The following is a 23,150-nucleotide window of genomic DNA, read 5'->3' on the forward strand; positions in this document are numbered from 1 at the left end:
ACTCCCAAATTCCAATAGAATAACAGCCTTGCAGGCATGGGGATATTGGAATCCTCGAGTTCCCTTCCAAAAAGCCCATGGAATAACGACATTCTGGGTATTGAGAATTGAGAATTTGCCCATTTCCCTCCCAGATCCCTAGGGAGTAAGACACTTCCGGGTGTCACGTATTTCGAATCCTTCAAATCCGCACCATAACAGCCATGGAATAACAGAATTCCAGGTGTCAGGAATTGAGCATCCTCCACTTCCCCTTCGAATTTCCCATGGAATCATGGCATTCTGGCTGTTGGCACTTTAGAATCTCCCATACAGCCTCCCAAATACCCAGGAAATTCACAAGGAATAACAGAATTCCAGATATCAGGAATGTATTATCCGCCAGCTCTCCACGCAATTTCCCATGGAATCATGGCATTGCTGGTGCAGGGAATCTTGACTCCTCCAGTTATCCTCCCAAATCGCCATAGAAAAATGGCATTCTGCGTGTTGGGAATTAACAATCCCCCAGAAATCCACCCCAAATCCCACCACATTCCCAAAGAAAATCAACTTTCCAGATGTCTGCAATTTGAAATATTCCGGTTCCCCACTCAAATTCCGATGGAACAACAGCATCCCAAGTGTCAGGAATTGGGAATCCTCCAGCTTCCTGAAAAAAATTCCCATGGAATCATGGGATTCCAGGTGTGAGGAATTGAGAATGCCCCGTACAGCCTCCCAGATTCCCACCACATTCCCATGGAAAAACAACATTCCAGATTTCACGAACTGAGAATCATCCTCTTCCCCTCCCAAATTCCCATGGAAACATTGCATTCGGTTTTTCTGCAATTTGGAACCCCCCAGAAGCTGTCCCAAAATCCCACCAAATTCCCATGCAATAGCGGCATTCCAAGTATCAGGAATTTAGGATACCCCATTTCCGCATCCAAATTCCCATAGAATAACGGCCTTCCGGCTATCAGGAATTTTGAATCGTCCATACGGTCTCCCAAATTCCCATGGAATAACGCATACCCAAGCATGGGGAATTGAGTTTCATCTAGTTCCATACCCCAATTCCCATGGAATAACAGCATTCTGGGAGCTGAGGACTTGGAATCTGCCTATTTCCCTCCCAAATGTTTAGGGAATAATGGCATTCTGGGCATTGGGAAGGTTGAATCGTCATGTTGCCCTTGCAAATTCCCATGAAATAACCAATTTAATGTGTTGGGAATTTCGAATGCTCCAGTTCCTCGCCCAAATTCCAATCAACCTGTAACGAAATCATGACACTATGTGTGTGCGAAATTTAGAATCCTCCACTTCCCCTTCCAAATTCCCAACAAAACCAGGGAATAAGAGCAGTTCACTCATTGCTAATTTCAACTCCTCCTCTTCCTCTCCCAAATTTCCACCAAACTCGAATGGAAGAACGGCATTTTGTGTGTGCGAAATTTAGAATCCTCCACTTCCCCTTCCAAATTCCCATAGAATAGCTGCATTCCGGGCATGGGGATTTTCAAAACATCCATATGCCCACTTAAATTCCCACGACAACCTCGGAAAAACAGCATTCATGGTGTTGGGAATATGGTATCCGCCATTTGCACTATCCAATTCCCAGCAAAACCATGCAATTACAGCACTCTGGGCATTGGGAATTTGGAATCCTCCGGTTCCACTCCCAAATTCCAATAGAATAACAGCCTTGCAGGCATGGGGATATTGGAATCCTCGAGTTCCCTTCCAAAAAGCCCATGGAATAACGACATTCTGGGTATTGAGAATTGACAATTTGCCCATTTCCCTCCCAGATCCCTAGGGAGTAAGACACTTCCGGGTGTCACGTATTTCGAATCCTTCAAATCCGCACCATAACAGCCATGGAATAACAGAATTCCAGGTGTCAGGAATTGAGCATCCTCCACTTCCCCTTCGAATTTCCCATGGAATCATGGCATTCTGGTTGTTGGCACTTTAGAATCTCCCATACATCCTCCCAAATACCCAGGAAATTCACAAGGAATAACAGAATTCCAGATATCAGGAATCTATTATCCGCCAGCTCTCCACGCAATTTCCCATGGAATCATGGCATTCCTGGTGCAGGGAATCTTGACTCCTCCAGTTATCCTCCCAAATCGCCATAGAAAAATGGCATTCTGCCTGTTGGGAATTAACAATCCCCCAGAAACCCACCCCAAATCCCACCACATTCCCAAAGAAAAGCAACTTTCCAGATGTCTGCAATTTGAAATATTCCAGTTCCCCACTCAAATTCCGATGGAACAACAGCATCCCAAGTGTCAGGAATTGGGAACGCTCCAGCTCCCTGAAAAAAATTCCCATGGAATCATGGGATTCCAGGTGTGAGGAATTGAGAATGCCCCGTACAGCCTCCCAGATTCCCACCACATTCCCATGGAAAAACAACATTCCAGATTTCACGAACTGAGAATCATCCTCTTCCCCTCCCAAATTCCCATGGAAACATTGCATTCGGTTTTTCTGCAATTTGGAACCCCCCAGAAGCTGTCCCAAAATCCCACCAAATTCCCATGCAATAGCGGCATTCCAAGTATCAGGAATTTAGGATACCCCATTTCCGCATCCAAATTCCCATAGAATAACGGCCTTCCGGCTATCAGGAATTTCGAATCGTCCATACGGTCTCCCAAATTCCCATAGAATAACGCATACCCAAGCATGGGGAATTGAGTTTCATCTAGTTCCATACCCCAATTCCCATGGAATAACAGCATTCTGGGAGCTGAGGACTTGGAATCTGCCTATTTCCCTCCCAAATGTTTAGGGAATAATGGCATTCTGGGCATTGGGAAGGTTGAATCCTCATGTTGCCCTTGCAAATTCCCATGAAATAACCAATTTAATGTGTTGGGAATTTCGAATGCTCCAGTTCCTCGCCCAAATTCCAATCAACCTGTAACGAAATCATGACACTATGTGTGTGCGAAATTTAGAATCCTCCACTTCCCCTTCCAAATTCCCAACAAAACCAGGGAATAAGAGCAGTTCACTCATTGCTAATTTCAACTCCTCCTCTTCCTCTCCCAAATTTCCACCAAACTCGAATGGAAGAACGGCATTATAAGTGTGGGAAATTTAGAATCCTCCACTTCCCCTTCCAAATTCCCATAGAATAGCTGCATTCCGGGCATGGGGATTTTCAAAACATCCATATGCCCACTTAAATTCCCACGACAACCTCGGAAAAACAGCATTCATGGTGTTGGGAATATGGTATCCGCCATTTGCACTATCCAATTCCCAGCAAAACCATGCAATTACAGCACTCTGGGCATTGGGAATTTGGAATCCTCCGGTTCCACTCCCAAATTCCAATAGAATAACAGCCTTGCAGGCATGGGGATATTGGAATCCTCGAGTTCCCTTCCAAAAAGCCCATGGAATAACGACATTCTGGGTATTGAGAATTGAGAATTTGCCCATTTCCCTCCCAGATCCCTAGGGAGTAAGACACTTCCGGGTGTCACGTATTTCGAATCCTTCAAATCCGCACCATAACAGCCATGGAATAACAGAATTCCAGGTGTCAGGAATTGAGCATCCTCCACTTCCCCTTCGAATTTCCCATGGAATCATGGCATTCTGGCTGTTGGCACTTTAGAATCTCCCATACAGCCTCCCAAATACCCAGGAAATTCACAAGGAATAACAGAATTCCAGATATCAGGAATGTATTATCCGCCAGCTCTCCACGCAATTTCCCATGGAATCATGGCATTGCTGGTGCAGGGAATCTTGACTCCTGCAGTTATCCTCCCAAATCGCCATAGAAAAATGGCATTCTGCGTGTTGGGAATTAACAATCCCCCAGAAACCCACCCCAAATCCCACCACATTCCCAAAGAAAAGCAACTTTCCAGATGTCTGCATTTTGAAATATTCCAGTTCCCCACTCAAATTCCGATGGAACAACAGCATCCCAAGTGTCAGGAATTGGGAATCCTCCAGCTTCCTGAAAAAAATTCCCATGGAATCATGGGATTCCAGGTGTGAGGAATTGAGAATGCCCCATACAGCCTCCCAGATTCCCACCACATTCCCATGGAATAACAACATTCCAGATTTCAGGAACTGAGAATCATCCTCTTCCCCTCCCAAATTCCCATGGAAACATTGCATTCGGTTTTTCTGCAATTTGGAACCCCCCAGAAGCTGTCCCAAAATCCCACCAAATTCCCATGCAATAGCGGCATTCCAAGTATCAGGAATTTAGGATACCCCATTTCCGCATCCAAATTCCCATAGAATAACGGCCTTCCGGCTATCAGGAATTTTGAATCGTCCATACGGTCTCCCAAATTCCCATGGAATAACGCATACCCAAGCATGGGGAATTGAGTTTCATCTAGTTCCATACCCCAATTCCCATGGAATAACAGCATTCTGGGAGCGGAGGACTTGGAATCTGCCTATTTCCCTCCCAAATGTTTAGGGAATAATGGCATTCTGGGCATTGGGAAGGTTGAATCGTCATGTTGCCCTTGCAAATTCCCATGAAATAACCAATTTAATGTGTTGGGAATTTCGAATGCTCCAGTTCCTCGCCCAAATTCCAACCAACCTGTAACGAAATCATGACACTATGTGTGTGCGAAATTTAGAATCCTCCACTTCCCCTTCCAAATTCCCAACAAAACCAGGGAATAAGAGCAGTTCACTCATTGCTAATTTCAACTCCTCCTCTTCCTCTCCCAAATTTCCACCAAACTCGAATGGAAGAACGGCATTATAAGTGTGGGAAATTTAGAATCCTCCACTTCCCCTTCCAAATTCCCATAGAATAGCTGCATTCCGGGCATGGGGATTTTCAAAACATCCATATGCCCACTTAAATTCCCACGACAACCTCGGAAAAACAGCATTCATGGTGTTGGGAATATGGTATCCGCCATTTGCACTATCCAATTCCCAGCAAAACCATGCAATGACAGCACTCTGGGCATTGGGAATTTGGAATCCTCCGGTTCCACTCCCAAATTCCAATAGAATAACAGCCTTGCAGGCATGGGGATATTGGAATCCTCGAGTTCCCTTCCAAAAAGCCCATGGAATAACGACATTCTGGGTATTGAGAATTGAGAATTTGCCCATTTCCCTCCCAGATCCCTAGGGAGTAAGACACTTCCGGGTGTCACGTATTTCGAATCCTTCAAATCCGCACCATAACAGCCATGGAATAACAGAATTCCAGGTGTCAGGAATTGAGCATCCTCCACTTCCCCTTCGAATTTCCCATGGAATCATGGCATTCTGGCTGTTGGCACTTTAGAATCTCCCATACAGCCTCCCAAATACCCAGGAAATTCACAAGGAATAACAGAATTCCAGATATCAGGAATCTATTATCCGCCAGCTCTCCACGCAATTTCCCATGGAATCATGGCATTCCTGGTGCAGGGAATCTTGACTCCTCCAGTTATCCTCCCAAATCGCCATAGAAAAATGGCATTCTGCGTGTTGGGAATTAACAATCCCCCAGAAATCCACCCCAAATCCCACCACATTCCCAAAGAAAATCAACTTTCCAGATGTCTGCAATTTGAAATATTCCGGTTCCCCACTCAAATTCCGATGGAACAACAGCATCCCAAGTGTCAGGAATTGGGAATCCTCCAGCTTCCTGAAAAAAATTCCCATGGAATCATGGGATTCCAGGTGTGAGGAATTGAGAATGCCCCGTACAGCCTCCCAGATTCCCACCACATTCCCATGGAATAACAACATTCCAGATTTCACGAACTGAGAATCATCCTCTTCCCCTCCCAAATTCCCATGGAAACATTGCATTCGGTTTTTCTGCAATTTGGAACCCCCCAGAAGCTGTCCCAAAATCCCACCAAATTCCCATGCAATAGCGGCATTCCAAGTATCAGGAATTTAGGATACCCCATTTCCGCATCCAAATTCCCATAGAATAACGGCCTTCCGGCTATCAGGAATTTCAAATCGTCCATACGGTCTCCCAAATTCCCATAGAATAACGCATACCCAAGCATGGGGAATTGAGTTTCATCTAGTTCCATACCCCAATTCCCATGGAATAACAGCATTCTGGGAGCTGAGGACTTGGAATCTGCCTATTTCCCTCCCAAATGTTTAGGGAATAATGGCATTCTGGGCATTGGGAAGGTTGAATCGTCATGTTGCCCTTGCAAATTCCCATGAAATAACCAATTTAATGTGTTGGGAATTTCGAATGCTCCAGTTCCTCGCCCAAATTCCAATCAACCTGTAACGAAATCATGACACTATGTGTGTGCGAAATTTAGAATCCTCCACTTCCCCTTCCAAATTCCCAACAAAACCAGGGAATAAGAGCAGTTCACTCATTGCTAATTTCAACTCCTCCTCTTCCTCTCCCAAATTTCCACCAAACTCGAATGGAAGAACGGCATTATAAGTGTGGGAAATTTAGAATCCTCCACTTCCCCTTCCAAATTCCCATAGAATAGCTGCATTCCGGGCATGGGGATTTTCAAAACATCCATATGCCCACTTAAATTCCCACGACAACCTCGGAAAAACAGCATTCATGGTGTTGGGAATATGGTATCCGCCATTTGCACTATCCAATTCCCAGCAAAACCATGCAATTACAGCACTCTGGGCATTGGGAATTTGGAATCCTCCGGTTCCACTCCCAAATTCCAATAGAATAACAGCCTTGCAGGCATGGGGATATTGGAATCCTCGAGTTCCCTTCCAAAAAGCCCATGGAATAACGACATTCTGCGTATTGAGAATTGAGAATTTGCCCATTTCCCTCCCAGATCCCTAGGGAGTAAGACACTTCCGGGTGTCACGTATTTCGAATCCTTCAAATCCGCACCATAACAGCCATGGAATAACAGAATTCCAGGTGTCAGGAATTGAGCATCCTCCACTTCCCCTTCGAATTTCCCATGGAATCATGGCATTCTGGCTGTTGGCACTTTAGAATCTCCCATACAGCCTCCCAAATACCCAGGAAATTCACAAGGAATAACAGAATTCCAGATATCAGGAATGTATTATCCGCCAGCTCTCCACGCAATTTCCCATGGAATCATGGCATTCCTGGTGCAGGGAATCTTGACTCCTGCAGTTATCCTCCCAAATCGCCATAGAAAAATGGCATTCTGCGTGTTGGGAATTAACAATCCCCCAGAAACCCACCCCAAATCCCACCACATTCCCAAAGAAAAGCAACTTTCCAGATGTCTGCATTTTGAAATATTCCAGTTCCCCACTCAAATTCCGATGGAACAACAGCATCCCAAGTGTCAGGAATTGGGAATCCTCCAGCTTCCTGAAAAAAATTCCCATGGAATCATGGGATTCCAGGTGTGAGGAATTGAGAATGCCCCATACAGCCTCCCAGATTCCCACCACATTCCCATGGAATAACAACATTCCAGATTTCACGAACTGAGAATCATCCTCTTCCCCTCCCAAATTCCCATGGAAACATTGCATTCGGTTTTTCTGCAATTTGGAACCCCCCAGAAGCTGTCCCAAAATCCCACCAAATTCCCATGCAATAGCGGCATTCCAAGTATCAGGAATTTAGGATACCCCATTTCCGCATCCAAATTCCCATAGAATAACGGCCTTCCGGCTATCAGGAATTTTGAATCGTCCATACGGTCTCCCAAATTCCCATGGAATAACGCATACCCAAGCATGGGGAATTGAGTTTCATCTAGTTCCATACCCCAATTCCCATGGAATAACAGCATTCTGGGAGCGGAGGACTTGGAATCTGCCTATTTCCCTCCCAAATGTTTAGGGAATAATGGCATTCTGGGCATTGGGAAGGTTGAATCGTCATGTTGCCCTTGCAAATTCCCATGAAATAACCAATTTAATGTGTTGGGAATTTCGAATGCTCCAGTTCCTCGCCCAAATTCCAACCAACCTGTAACGAAATCATGACACTATGTGTGTGCGAAATTTAGAATCCTCCACTTCCCCTTCCAAATTCCCAACAAAACCAGGGAATAAGAGCAGTTCACTCATTGCTAATTTCAACTCCTCCTCTTCCTCTCCCAAATTTCCACCAAACTCGAATGGAAGAACGGCATTATAAGTGTGGGAAATTTAGAATCCTCCACTTCCCCTTCCAAATTCCCATAGAATAGCTGCATTCCGGGCATGGGGATTTTCAAAACATCCATATGCCCACTTAAATTCCCACGACAACCTCGGAAAAACAGCATTCATGGTGTTGGGAATATGGTATCCGCCATTTGCACTATCCAATTCCCAGCAAAACCATGCAATGACAGCACTCTGGGCATTGGGAATTTGGAATCCTCCGGTTCCACTCCCAAATTCCAATAGAATAACAGCCTTGCAGGCATGGGGATATTGGAATCCTCGAGTTCCCTTCCAAAAAGCCCATGGAATAACGACATTCTGGGTATTGAGAATTGAGAATTTGCCCATTTCCCTCCCAGATCCCTAGGGAGTAAGACACTTCCGGGTGTCACGTATTTCGAATCCTTCAAATCCGCACCATAACAGCCATGGAATAACAGAATTCCAGGTGTCAGGAATTGAGCATCCTCCACTTCCCCTTCGAATTTCCCATGGAATCATGGCATTCTGGCTGTTGGCACTTTAGAATCTCCCATACAGCCTCCCAAATACCCAGGAAATTCACAAGGAATAACAGAATTCCAGATATCAGGAATCTATTATCCGCCAGCTCTCCACGCAATTTCCCATGGAATCATGGCATTCCTGGTGCAGGGAATCTTGACTCCTCCAGTTATCCTCCCAAATCGCCATAGAAAAATGGCATTCTGCGTGTTGGGAATTAACAATCCCCCAGAAATCCACCCCAAATCCCACCACATTCCCAAAGAAAATCAACTTTCCAGATGTCTGCAATTTGAAATATTCCGGTTCCCCACTCAAATTCCGATGGAACAACAGCATCCCAAGTGTCAGGAATTGGGAATCCTCCAGCTTCCTGAAAAAAATTCCCATGGAATCATGGGATTCCAGGTGTGAGGAATTGAGAATGCCCCATACAGCCTCCCAGATTCCCACCACATTCCCATGGAATAACAACATTCCAGATTTCAGGAACTGAGAATCATCCTCTTCCCCTCCCAAATTCCCATGGAAACATTGCATTCGGTTTTTCTGCAATTTGGAACCCCCCAGAAGCTGTCCCAAAATCCCACCAAATTCCCATGCAATAGCGGCATTCCAAGTATCAGGAATTTAGGATACCCCATTTCCGCATCCAAATTCCCATAGAATAACGGCCTTCCGGCTATCAGGAATTTTGAATCGTCCATACGGTCTCCCAAATTCCCATGGAATAACGCATACCCAAGCATGGGGAATTGAGTTTCATCTAGTTCCATACCCCAATTCCCATGGAATAACAGCATTCTGGGAGCGGAGGACTTGGAATCTGCCTATTTCCCTCCCAAATGTTTAGGGAATAATGGCATTCTGGGCATTGGGAAGGTTGAATCGTCATGTTGCCCTTGCAAATTCCCATGAAATAACCAATTTAATGTGTTGGGAATTTCGAATGCTCCAGTTCCTCGCCCAAATTCCAACCAACCTGTAACGAAATCATGACACTATGTGTGTGCGAAATTTAGAATCCTCCACTTCCCCTTCCAAATTCCCAACAAAACCAGGGAATAAGAGCAGTTCACTCATTGCTAATTTCAACTCCTCCTCTTCCTCTCCCAAATTTCCACCAAACTCGAATGGAAGAACGGCATTATAAGTGTGGGAAATTTAGAATCCTCCACTTCCCCTTCCAAATTCCCATAGAATAGCTGCATTCCGGGCATGGGGATTTTCAAAACATCCATATGCCCACTTAAATTCCCACGACAACCTCGGAAAAACAGCATTCATGGTGTTGGGAATATGGTATCCGCCATTTGCACTATCCAATTCCCAGCAAAACCATGCAATGACAGCACTCTGGGCATTGGGAATTTGGAATCCTCCGGTTCCACTCCCAAATTCCAATAGAATAACAGCCTTGCAGGCATGGGGATATTGGAATCCTCGAGTTCCCTTCCAAAAAGCCCATGGAATAACGACATTCTGGGTATTGAGAATTGAGAATTTGCCCATTTCCCTCCCAGATCCCTAGGGAGTAAGACACTTCCGGGTGTCACGTATTTCGAATCCTTCAAATCCGCACCATAACAGCCATGGAATAACAGAATTCCAGGTGTCAGGAATTGAGCATCCTCCACTTCCCCTTCGAATTTCCCATGGAATCATGGCATTCTGGCTGTTGGCACTTTAGAATCTCCCATACAGCCTCCCAAATACCCAGGAAATTCACAAGGAATAACAGAATTCCAGATATCAGGAATCTATTATCCGCCAGCTCTCCACGCAATTTCCCATGGAATCATGGCATTCCTGGTGCAGGGAATCTTGACTCCTCCAGTTATCCTCCCAAATCGCCATAGAAAAATGGCATTCTGCGTGTTGGGAATTAACAATCCCCCAGAAATCCACCCCAAATCCCACCACATTCCCAAAGAAAATCAACTTTCCAGATGTCTGCAATTTGAAATATTCCGGTTCCCCACTCAAATTCCGATGGAACAACAGCATCCCAAGTGTCAGGAATTGGGAATCCTCCAGCTTCCTGAAAAAAATTCCCATGGAATCATGGGATTCCAGGTGTGAGGAATTGAGAATGCCCCGTACAGCCTCCCAGATTCCCACCACATTCCCATGGAATAACAACATTCCAGATTTCACGAACTGAGAATCATCCTCTTCCCCTCCCAAATTCCCATGGAAACATTGCATTCGGTTTTTCTGCAATTTGGAACCCCCCAGAAGCTGTCCCAAAATCCCACCAAATTCCCATGCAATAGCGGCATTCCAAGTATCAGGAATTTAGGATACCCCATTTCCGCATCCAAATTCCCATAGAATAACGGCCTTCCGGCTATCAGGAATTTCAAATCGTCCATACGGTCTCCCAAATTCCCATAGAATAACGCATACCCAAGCATGGGGAATTGAGTTTCATCTAGTTCCATACCCCAATTCCCATGGAATAACAGCATTCTGGGAGCTGAGGACTTGGAATCTGCCTATTTCCCTCCCAAATGTTTAGGGAATAATGGCATTCTGGGCATTGGGAAGGTTGAATCGTCATGTTGCCCTTGCAAATTCCCATGAAATAACCAATTTAATGTGTTGGGAATTTCGAATGCTCCAGTTCCTCGCCCAAATTCCAATCAACCTGTAACGAAATCATGACACTATGTGTGTGCGAAATTTAGAATCCTCCACTTCCCCTTCCAAATTCCCAACAAAACCAGGGAATAAGAGCAGTTCACTCATTGCTAATTTCAACTCCTCCTCTTCCTCTCCCAAATTTCCACCAAACTCGAATGGAAGAACGGCATTTTGTGTGTGCGAAATTTAGAATCCTCCACTTCCCCTTCCAAATTCCCATAGAATAGCTGCATTCCGGGCATGGGGATTTTCAAAACATCCATATGCCCACTTAAATTCCCACGACAACCTCGGAAAAACAGCATTCATGGTGTTGGGAATATGGTATCCGCCATTTGCACTATCCAATTCCCAGCAAAACCATGCAATGACAGCACTCTGGGCATTGGGAATTTGGAATCCTCCGGTTCCACTCCCAAATTCCAATAGAATAACAGCCTTGCAGGCATGGGGATATTGGAATCCTCGAGTTCCCTTCCAAAAAGCCCATGGAATAACGACATTCTGGGTATTGAGAATTGAGAATTTGCCCATTTCCCTCCCAGATCCCTAGGGAGTAAGACACTTCCGGGTGTCACGTATTTCGAATCCTTCAAATCCGCACCATAACAGCCATGGAATAACAGAATTCCAGGTGTCAGGAATTGAGCATCCTCCACTTCCCCTTCGAATTTCCCATGGAATCATGGCATTCTGGCTGTTGGCACTTTAGAATCTCCCATACAGCCTCCCAAATACCCAGGAAATTCACAAGGAATAACAGAATTCCAGATATCAGGAATCTATTATCCGCCAGCTCTCCACGCAATTTCCCATGGAATCATGGCATTCCTGGTGCAGGGAATCTTGACTCCTCCAGTTATCCTCCCAAATCGCCATAGAAAAATGGCATTCTGCGTGTTGGGAATTAACAATCCCCCAGAAATCCACCCCAAATCCCACCACATTCCCAAAGAAAATCAACTTTCCAGATGTCTGCAATTTGAAATATTCCGGTTCCCCACTCAAATTCCGATGGAACAACAGCATCCCAAGTGTCAGGAATTGGGAATCCTCCAGCTTCCTGAAAAAAATTCCCATGGAATCATGGGATTCCAGGTGTGAGGAATTGAGAATGCCCCGTACAGCCTCCCAGATTCCCACCACATTCCCATGGAATAACAACATTCCAGATTTCACGAACTGAGAATCATCCTCTTCCCCTCCCAAATTCCCATGGAAACATTGCATTCGGTTTTTCTGCAATTTGGAACCCCCCAGAAGCTGTCCCAAAATCCCACCAAATTCCCATGCAATAGCGGCATTCCAAGTATCAGGAATTTAGGATACCCCATTTCCGCATCCAAATTCCCATAGAATAACGGCCTTCCGGCTATCAGGAATTTTGAATCGTCCATACGGTCTCCCAAATTCCCATGGAATAACGCATACCCAAGCATGGGGAATTGAGTTTCATCTAGTTCCATACCCCAATTCCCATGGAATAACAGCATTCTGGGAGCTGAGGACTTGGAATCTGCCTATTTCCCTCCCAAATGTTTAGGGAATAATGGCATTCTGGGCATTGGGAAGGTTGAATCGTCATGTTGCCCTTGCAAATTCCCATGAAATAACCAATTTAATGTGTTGGGAATTTCGAATGCTCCAGTTCCTCGCCCAAATTCCAATCAACCTGTAACGAAATCATGACACTATGTGTGTGCGAAATTTAGAATCCTCCACTTCCCCTTCCAAATTCCCAACAAAACCAGGGAATAAGAGCAGTTCACTCATTGCTAATTTCAACTCCTCCTCTTCCTCTCCCAAATTTCCACCAAACTCGAATGGAAGAACGGCATTTTGTGTGTGCGAAATTTAGAATCCTCCACTTCCCCTTCCAAATTCCCATAGAATAGCTGCATTCCGGGCATGGGGATTTTCAAAACATCCATATGCCCACTTAAATTCCCACGACAACCTCGGAAAAACAGCATTCATGGTGTTGGGAATATGGTATCCGCCATTTGCACTATCCAATTCCCAGCAAAACCATGCAATTACAGCACTCTGGGCATTGGGAATTTGGAATCCTCCGGTTCCACTCCCAAATTCCAATAGAATAACAGCCTTGCAGGCATGGGGATATTGGAATCCTCGAGTTCCCTTCCAAAAAGCCCATGGAATAACGACATTCTGGGTATTGAGAATTGACAATTTGCCCATTTCCCTCCCAGATCCCTAGGGAGTAAGACACTTCCGGGTGTCACGTATTTCGAATCCTTCAAATCCGCACCATAACAGCCATGGAATAACAGAATTCCAGGTGTCAGGAATTGAGCATCCTCCACTTCCCCTTCGAATTTCCCATGGAATCATGGCATTCTGGTTGTTGGCACTTTAGAATCTCCCATACATCCTCCCAAATACCCAGGAAATTCACAAGGAATAACAGAATTCCAGATATCAGGAATCTATTATCCGCCAGCTCTCCACGCAATTTCCCATGGAATCATGGCATTCCTGGTGCAGGGAATCTTGACTCCTCCAGTTATCCTCCCAAATCGCCATAGAAAAATGGCATTCTGCCTGTTGGGAATTAACAATCCCCCAGAAACCCACCCCAAATCCCACCACATTCCCAAAGAAAAGCAACTTTCCAGATGTCTGCAATTTGAAATATTCCAGTTCCCCACTCAAATTCCGATGGAACAACAGCATCCCAAGTGTCAGGAATTGGGAACGCTCCAGCTCCCTGAAAAAAATTCCCATGGAATCATGGGATTCCAGGTGTGAGGAATTGAGAATGCCCCGTACAGCCTCCCAGATTCCCACCACATTCCCATGGAAAAACAACATTCCAGATTTCACGAACTGAGAATCATCCTCTTCCCCTCCCAAATTCCCATGGAAACATTGCATTCGGTTTTTCTGCAATTTGGAACCCCCCAGAAGCTGTCCCAAAATCCCACCAAATTCCCATGCAATAGCGGCATTCCAAGTATCAGGAATTTAGGATACCCCATTTCCGCATCCAAATTCCCATAGAATAACGGCCTTCCGGCTATCAGGAATTTCGAATCGTCCATACGGTCTCCCAAATTCCCATAGAATAACGCATACCCAAGCATGGGGAATTGAGTTTCATCTAGTTCCATACCCCAATTCCCATGGAATAACAGCATTCTGGGAGCTGAGGACTTGGAATCTGCCTATTTCCCTCCCAAATGTTTAGGGAATAATGGCATTCTGGGCATTGGGAAGGTTGAATCCTCATGTTGCCCTTGCAAATTCCCATGAAATAACCAATTTAATGTGTTGGGAATTTCGAATGCTCCAGTTCCTCGCCCAAATTCCAATCAACCTGTAACGAAATCATGACACTATGTGTGTGCGAAATTTAGAATCCTCCACTTCCCCTTCCAAATTCCCAACAAAACCAGGGAATAAGAGCAGTTCACTCATTGCTAATTTCAACTCCTCCTCTTCCTCTCCCAAATTTCCACCAAACTCGAATGGAAGAACGGCATTATAAGTGTGGGAAATTTAGAATCCTCCACTTCCCCTTCCAAATTCCCATAGAATAGCTGCATTCCGGGCATGGGGATTTTCAAAACATCCATATGCCCACTTAAATTCCCACGACAACCTCGGAAAAACAGCATTCATGGTGTTGGGAATATGGTATCCGCCATTTGCACTATCCAATTCCCAGCAAAACCATGCAATTACAGCACTCTGGGCATTGGGAATTTGGAATCCTCCGGTTCCACTCCCAAATTCCAATAGAATAACAGCCTTGCAGGCATGGGGATATTGGAATCCTCGAGTTCCCTTCCAAAAAGCCCATGGAATAACGACATTCTGGGTATTGAGAATTGAGAATTTGCCCATTTCCCTCCCAGATCCCTAGGGAGTAAGACACTTCCGGGTGTCACGTATTTCGAATCCTTCAAATCCGCACCATAACAGCCATGGAATAACAGAATTCCAGGTGTCAGGAATTGAGCATCCTCCACTTCCCCTTCGAATTTCCCATGGAATCATGGCATTCTGGCTGTTGGCACTTTAGAATCTCCCATACAGCCTCCCAAATACCCAGGAAATTCACAAGGAATAACAGAATTCCAGATATCAGGAATGTATTATCCGCCAGCTCTCCACGCAATTTCCCATGGAATCATGGCATTGCTGGTGCAGGGAATCTTGACTCCTGCAGTTATCCTCCCAAATCGCCATAGAAAAATGGCATTCTGCGTGTTGGGAATTAACAATCCCCCAGAAACCCACCCCAAATCCCACCACATTCCCAAAGAAAAGCAACTTTCCAGATGTCTGCATTTTGAAATATTCCAGTTCCCCACTCAAATTCCGATGGAACAACAGCATCCCAAGTGTCAGGAATTGGGAATCCTCCAGCTTCCTGAAAAAAATTCCCATGGAATCATGGGATTCCAGGTGTGAGGAATTGAGAATGCCCCATACAGCCTCCCAGATTCCCACCACATTCCCATGGAATAACAACATTCCAGATTTCAGGAACTGAGAATCATCCTCTTCCCCTCCCAAATTCCCATGGAAACATTGCATTCGGTTTTTCTGCAATTTGGAACCCCCCAGAAGCTGTCCCAAAATCCCACCAAATTCCCATGCAATAGCGGCATTCCAAGTATCAGGAATTTAGGATACCCCATTTCCGCATCCAAATTCCCATAGAATAACGGCCTTCCGGCTATCAGGAATTTTGAATCGTCCATACGGTCTCCCAAATTCCCATGGAATAACGCATACCCAAGCATGGGGAATTGAGTTTCATCTAGTTCCATACCCCAATTCCCATGGAATAACAGCATTCTGGGAGCGGAGGACTTGGAATCTGCCTATTTCCCTCCCAAATGTTTAGGGAATAATGGCATTCTGGGCATTGGGAAGGTTGAATCGTCATGTTGCCCTTGCAAATTCCCATGAAATAACCAATTTAATGTGTTGGGAATTTCGAATGCTCCAGTTCCTCGCCCAAATTCCAACCAACCTGTAACGAAATCATGACACTATGTGTGTGCGAAATTTAGAATCCTCCACTTCCCCTTCCAAATTCCCAACAAAACCAGGGAATAAGAGCAGTTCACTCATTGCTAATTTCAACTCCTCCTCTTCCTCTCCCAAATTTCCACCAAACTCGAATGGAAGAACGGCATTATAAGTGTGGGAAATTTAGAATCCTCCACTTCCCCTTCCAAATTCCCATAGAATAGCTGCATTCCGGGCATGGGGATTTTCAAAACATCCATATGCCCACTTAAATTCCCACGACAACCTCGGAAAAACAGCATTCATGGTGTTGGGAATATGGTATCCGCCATTTGCACTATCCAATTCCCAGCAAAACCATGCAATGACAGCACTCTGGGCATTGGGAATTTGGAATCCTCCGGTTCCACTCCCAAATTCCAATAGAATAACAGCCTTGCAGGCATGGGGATATTGGAATCCTCGAGTTCCCTTCCAAAAAGCCCATGGAATAACGACATTCTGGGTATTGAGAATTGAGAATTTGCCCATTTCCCTCCCAGATCCCTAGGGAGTAAGACACTTCCGGGTGTCACGTATTTCGAATCCTTCAAATCCGCACCATAACAGCCATGGAATAACAGAATTCCAGGTGTCAGGAATTGAGCATCCTCCACTTCCCCTTCGAATTTCCCATGGAATCATGGCATTCTGGCTGTTGGCACTTTAGAATCTCCCATACAGCCTCCCAAATACCCAGGAAATTCACAAGGAATAACAGAATTCCAGATATCAGGAATCTATTATCCGCCAGCTCTCCACGCAATTTCCCATGGAATCATGGCATTCCTGGTGCAGGGAATCTTGACTCCTCCAGTTATCCTCCCAAATCGCCATAGAAAAATGGCATTCTGCGTGTTGGGAATTAACAATCCCCCAGAAATCCACCCCAAATCCCACCACATTCCCAAAGAAAATCAACTTTCCAGATGTCTGCAATTTGAAATATTCCGGTTCCCCACTCAAATTCCGATGGAACAACAGCATCCCAAGTGTCAGGAATTGGGAATCCTCCAGCTTCCTGAAAAAAATTCCCATGGAATCATGGGATTCCAGGTGTGAGGAATTGAGAATGCCCCGTACAGCCTCCCAGATTCCCACCACATTCCCATGGAATAACAACATTCCAGATTTCACGAACTGAGAATCATCCTCTTCCCCTCCCAAATTCCCATGGAAACATTGCATTCGGTTTTTCTGCAATTTGGAACCCCCCAGAAGCTGTCCCAAAATCCCACCAAATTCCCATGCAATAGCGGCATTCCAAGTATCAGGAATTTAGGATACCCCATTTCCGCATCCAAATTCCCATAGAATAACGGCCTTCCGGCTATCAGGAATTTTGAATCGTCCATACGGTCTCCCAAATTCCCATGGAATAACGCATACCCAAGCATGGGGAATTGAGTTTCATCTAGTTCCATACCCCAATTCCCATGGAATAACAGCATTCTGGGAGCTGAGGACTTGGAATCTGCCTATTTCCCTCCCAAATGTTTAGGGAATAATGGCATTCTGGGCATTGGGAAGGTTGAATCGTCATGTTGCCCTTGCAAATTCCCATGAAATAACCAATTTAATGTGTTGGGAATTTCGAATGCTCCAGTTCCTCGCCCAAATTCCAATCAACCTGTAACGAAATCATGACACTATGTGTGTGCCAAATTTAGAATCCTCCACTTCCCCTTCCAAATTCCCAACAAAACCAGGGAATAAGAGCAGTTCACTCATTGCTAATTTCTACTCCTCCTCTTCCTCTCCCAAATTTCCACCAAACTCGAATGGAAGAACGGCATTTTGTGTGTGCGAAATTTAGAATCCTCCACTTCCCCTTCCAAATTCCCATAGAATAGCTGCATTCCGGGCATGGGGATTTTCAAAACATCCATATGCCCACTTAAATTCCCACGACAACCTCGGAAAAACAGCATTCATGGTGTTGGGAATATGGTATCCGCCATTTGCACTATCCAATTCCCAGCAAAACCATGCAATTACAGCACTCTGGGCATTGGGAATTTGGAATCCTCCGGTTCCACTCCCAAATTCCAATAGAATAACAGCCTTGCAGGCATGGGGATATTGGAATCCTCGAGTTCCCTTCCAAAAAGCCCATGGAATAACGACATTCTGGGTATTGAGAATTGACAATTTGCCCATTTCCCTCCCAGATCCCTAGGGAGTAAGACACTTCCGGGTGTCACGTATTTCGAATCCTTCAAATCCGCACCATAACAGCCATGGAATAACAGAATTCCAGGTGTCAGGAATTGAGCATCCTCCACTTCCCCTTCGAATTTCCCATGGAATCATGGCATTCTGGTTGTTGGCACTTTAGAATCTCCCATACATCCTCCCAAATACCCAGGAAATTCACAAGGAATAACAGAATTCCAGATATCAGGAATCTATTATCCGCCAGCTCTCCACGCAATTTCCCATGGAATCATGGCATTCCTGGTGCAGGGAATCTTGACTCCTCCAGTTATCCTCCCAAATCGCCATAGAAAAATGGCATTCTGCCTGTTGGGAATTAACAATCCCCCAGAAACCCACCCCAAATCCCACCACATTCCCAAAGAAAAGCAACTTTCCAGATGTCTGCAATTTGAAATATTCCAGTTCCCCACTCAAATTCCGATGGAACAACAGCATCCCAAGTGTCAGGAATTGGGAACGCTCCAGCTCCCTGAAAAAAATTCCCATGGAATCATGGGATTCCAGGTGTGAGGAATTGAGAATGCCCCGTACAGCCTCCCAGATTCCCACCACATTCCCATGGAAAAACAACATTCCAGATTTCACGAACTGAGAATCATCCTCTTCCCCTCCCAAATTCCCATGGAAACATTGCATTCGGTTTTTCTGCAATTTGGAACCCCCCAGAAGCTGTCCCAAAATCCCACCAAATTCCCATGCAATAGCGGCATTCCAAGTATCAGGAATTTAGGATACCCCATTTCCGCATCCAAATTCCCATAGAATAACGGCCTTCCGGCTATCAGGAATTTCGAATCGTCCATACGGTCTCCCAAATTCCCATAGAATAACGCATACCCAAGCATGGGGAATTGAGTTTCATCTAGTTCCATACCCCAATTCCCATGGAATAACAGCATTCTGGGAGCTGAGGACTTGGAATCTGCCTATTTCCCTCCCAAATGTTTAGGGAATAATGGCATTCTGGGCATTGGGAAGGTTGAATCCTCATGTTGCCCTTGCAAATTCCCATGAAATAACCAATTTAATGTGTTGGGAATTTCGAATGCTCCAGTTCCTCGCCCAAATTCCAATCAACCTGTAACGAAATCATGACACTATGTGTGTGCGAAATTTAGAATCCTCCACTTCCCCTTCCAAATTCCCAACAAAACCAGGGAATAAGAGCAGTTCACTCATTGCTAATTTCAACTCCTCCTCTTCCTCTCCCAAATTTCCACCAAACTCGAATGGAAGAACGGCATTATAAGTGTGGGAAATTTAGAATCCTCCACTTCCCCTTCCAAATTCCCATAGAATAGCTGCATTCCGGGCATGGGGATTTTCAAAACATCCATATGCCCACTTAAATTCCCACGACAACCTCGGAAAAACAGCATTCATGGTGTTGGGAATATGGTATCCGCCATTTGCACTATCCAATTCCCAGCAAAACCATGCAATTACAGCACTCTGGGCATTGGGAATTTGGAATCCTCCGGTTCCACTCCCAAATTCCAATAGAATAACAGCCTTGCAGGCATGGGGATATTGGAATCCTCGAGTTCCCTTCCAAAAAGCCCATGGAATAACGACATTCTGGGTATTGAGAATTGAGAATTTGCCCATTTCCCTCCCAGATCCCTAGGGAGTAAGACACTTCCGGGTGTCACGTATTTCGAATCCTTCAAATCCGCACCATAACAGCCATGGAATAACAGAATTCCAGGTGTCAGGAATTGAGCATCCTCCACTTCCCCTTCGAATTTCCCATGGAATCATGGCATTCTGGCTGTTGGCACTTTAGAATCTCCCATACAGCCTCCCAAATACCCAGGAAATTCACAAGGAATAACAGAATTCCAGATATCAGGAATGTATTATCCGCCAGCTCTCCACGCAATTTCCCATGGAATCATGGCATTGCTGGTGCAGGGAATCTTGACTCCTGCAGTTATCCTCCCAAATCGCCATAGAAAAATGGCATTCTGCGTGTTGGGAATTAACAATCCCCCAGAAACCCACCCCAAATCCCACCACATTCCCAAAGAAAAGCAACTTTCCAGATGTCTGCATTTTGAAATATTCCAGTTCCCCACTCAAATTCCGATGGAACAACAGCATCCCAAGTGTCAGGAATTGGGAATCCTCCAGCTTCCTGAAAAAAATTCCCATGGAATCATGGGATTCCAGGTGTGAGGAATTGAGAATGCCCCATACAGCCTCCCAGATTCCCACCACATTCCCATGGAATAACAACATTCCAGATTTCAGGAACTGAGAATCATCCTCTTCCCCTCCCAAATTCCCATGGAAACATTGCATTCGGTTTTTCTGCAATTTGGAACCCCCCAGAAGCTGTCCCAAAATCCCACCAAATTCCCATGCAATAGCGGCATTCCAAGTATCAGGAATTTAGGATACCCCATTTCCGCATCCAAATTCCCATAGAATAACGGCCTTCCGGCTATCAGGAATTTTGAATCGTCCATACGGTCTCCCAAATTCCCATGGAATAACGCATACCCAAGCATGGGGAATTGAGTTTCATCTAGTTCCATACCCCAATTCCCATGGAATAACAGCATTCTGGGAGCGGAGGACTTGGAATCTGCCTATTTCCCTCCCAAATGTTTAGGGAATAATGGCATTCTGGGCATTGGGAAGGTTGAATCGTCATGTTGCCCTTGCAAATTCCCATGAAATAACCAATTTAATGTGTTGGGAATTTCGAATGCTCCAGTTCCTCGCCCAAATTCCAACCAACCTGTAACGAAATCATGACACTATGTGTGTGCGAAATTTAGAATCCTCCACTTCCCCTTCCAAATTCCCAACAAAACCAGGGAATAAGAGCAGTTCACTCATTGCTAATTTCAACTCCTCCTCTTCCTCTCCCAAATTTCCACCAAACTCGAATGGAAGAACGGCATTATAAGTGTGGGAAATTTAGAATCCTCCACTTCCCCTTCCAAATTCCCATAGAATAGCTGCATTCCGGGCATGGGGATTTTCAAAACATCCATATGCCCACTTAAATTCCCACGACAACCTCGGAAAAACAGCATTCATGGTGTTGGGAATATGGTATCCGCCATTTGCACTATCCAATTCCCAGCAAAACCATGCAATGACAGCACTCTGGGCATTGGGAATTTGGAATCCTCCGGTTCCACTCCCAAATTCCAATAGAATAACAGCCTTGCAGGCATGGGGATATTGGAATCCTCGAGTTCCCTTCCAAAAAGCCCATGGAATAACGACATTCTGGGTATTGAGAATTGAGAATTTGCCCATTTCCCTCCCAGATCCCTAGGGAGTAAGACACTTCCGGGTGTCACGTATTTCGAATCCTTCAAATCCGCACCATAACAGCCATGGAATAACAGAATTCCAGGTGTCAGGAATTGAGCATCCTCCACTTCCCCTTCGAATTTCCCATGGAATCATGGCATTCTGGCTGTTGGCACTTTAGAATCTCCCATACAGCCTCCCAAATACCCAGGAAATTCACAAGGAATAACAGAATTCCAGATATCAGGAATCTATTATCCGCCAGCTCTCCACGCAATTTCCCATGGAATCATGGCATTCCTGGTGCAGGGAATCTTGACTCCTCCAGTTATCCTCCCAAATCGCCATAGAAAAATGGCATTCTGCGTGTTGGGAATTAACAATCCCCCAGAAATCCACCCCAAATCCCACCACATTCCCAAAGAAAATCAACTTTCCAGATGTCTGCAATTTGAAATATTCCGGTTCCCCACTCAAATTCCGATGGAACAACAGCATCCCAAGTGTCAGGAATTGGGAATCCTCCAGCTTCCTGAAAAAAATTCCCATGGAATCATGGGATTCCAGGTGTGAGGAATTGAGAATGCCCCGTACAGCCTCCCAGATTCCCACCACATTCCCATGGAATAACAACATTCCAGATTTCACGAACTGAGAATCATCCTCTTCCCCTCCCAAATTCCCATGGAAACATTGCATTCGGTTTTTCTGCAATTTGGAACCCCCCAGAAGCTGTCCCAAAATCCCACCAAATTCCCATGCAATAGCGGCATTCCAAGTATCAGGAATTTAGGATACCCCATTTCCGCATCCAAATTCCCATAGAATAACGGCCTTCCGGCTATCAGGAATTTCAAATCGTCCATACGGTCTCCCAAATTCCCATAGAATAACGCATACCCAAGCATGGGGAATTGAGTTTCATCTAGTTCCATACCCCAATTCCCATGGAATAACAGCATTCTGGGAGCTGAGGACTTGGAATCTGCCTATTTCCCTCCCAAATGTTTAGGGAATAATGGCATTCTGGGCATTGGGAAGGTTGAATCGTCATGTTGCCCTTGCAAATTCCCATGAAATAACCAATTTAATGTGTTGGGAATTTCGAATGCTCCAGTTCCTCGCCCAAATTCCAATCAACCTGTAACGAAATCATGACACTATGTGTGTGCGAAATTTAGAATCCTCCACTTCCCCTTCCAAATTCCCAACAAAACCAGGGAATAAGAGCAGTTCACTCATTGCTAATTTCAACTCCTCCTCTTCCTCTCCCAAATTTCCACCAAACTCGAATGGAAGAACGGCATTTTGTGTGTGCGAAATTTAGAATCCTCCACTTCCCCTTC

This window comes from Sturnus vulgaris, chromosome 7 (assembly GCF_052056855.1).
Source record: "Sturnus vulgaris isolate bStuVul1 chromosome 7, bStuVul1.hap1, whole genome shotgun sequence".
Classification (NCBI taxonomy): Eukaryota; Metazoa; Chordata; class Aves; order Passeriformes; family Sturnidae; genus Sturnus; species Sturnus vulgaris.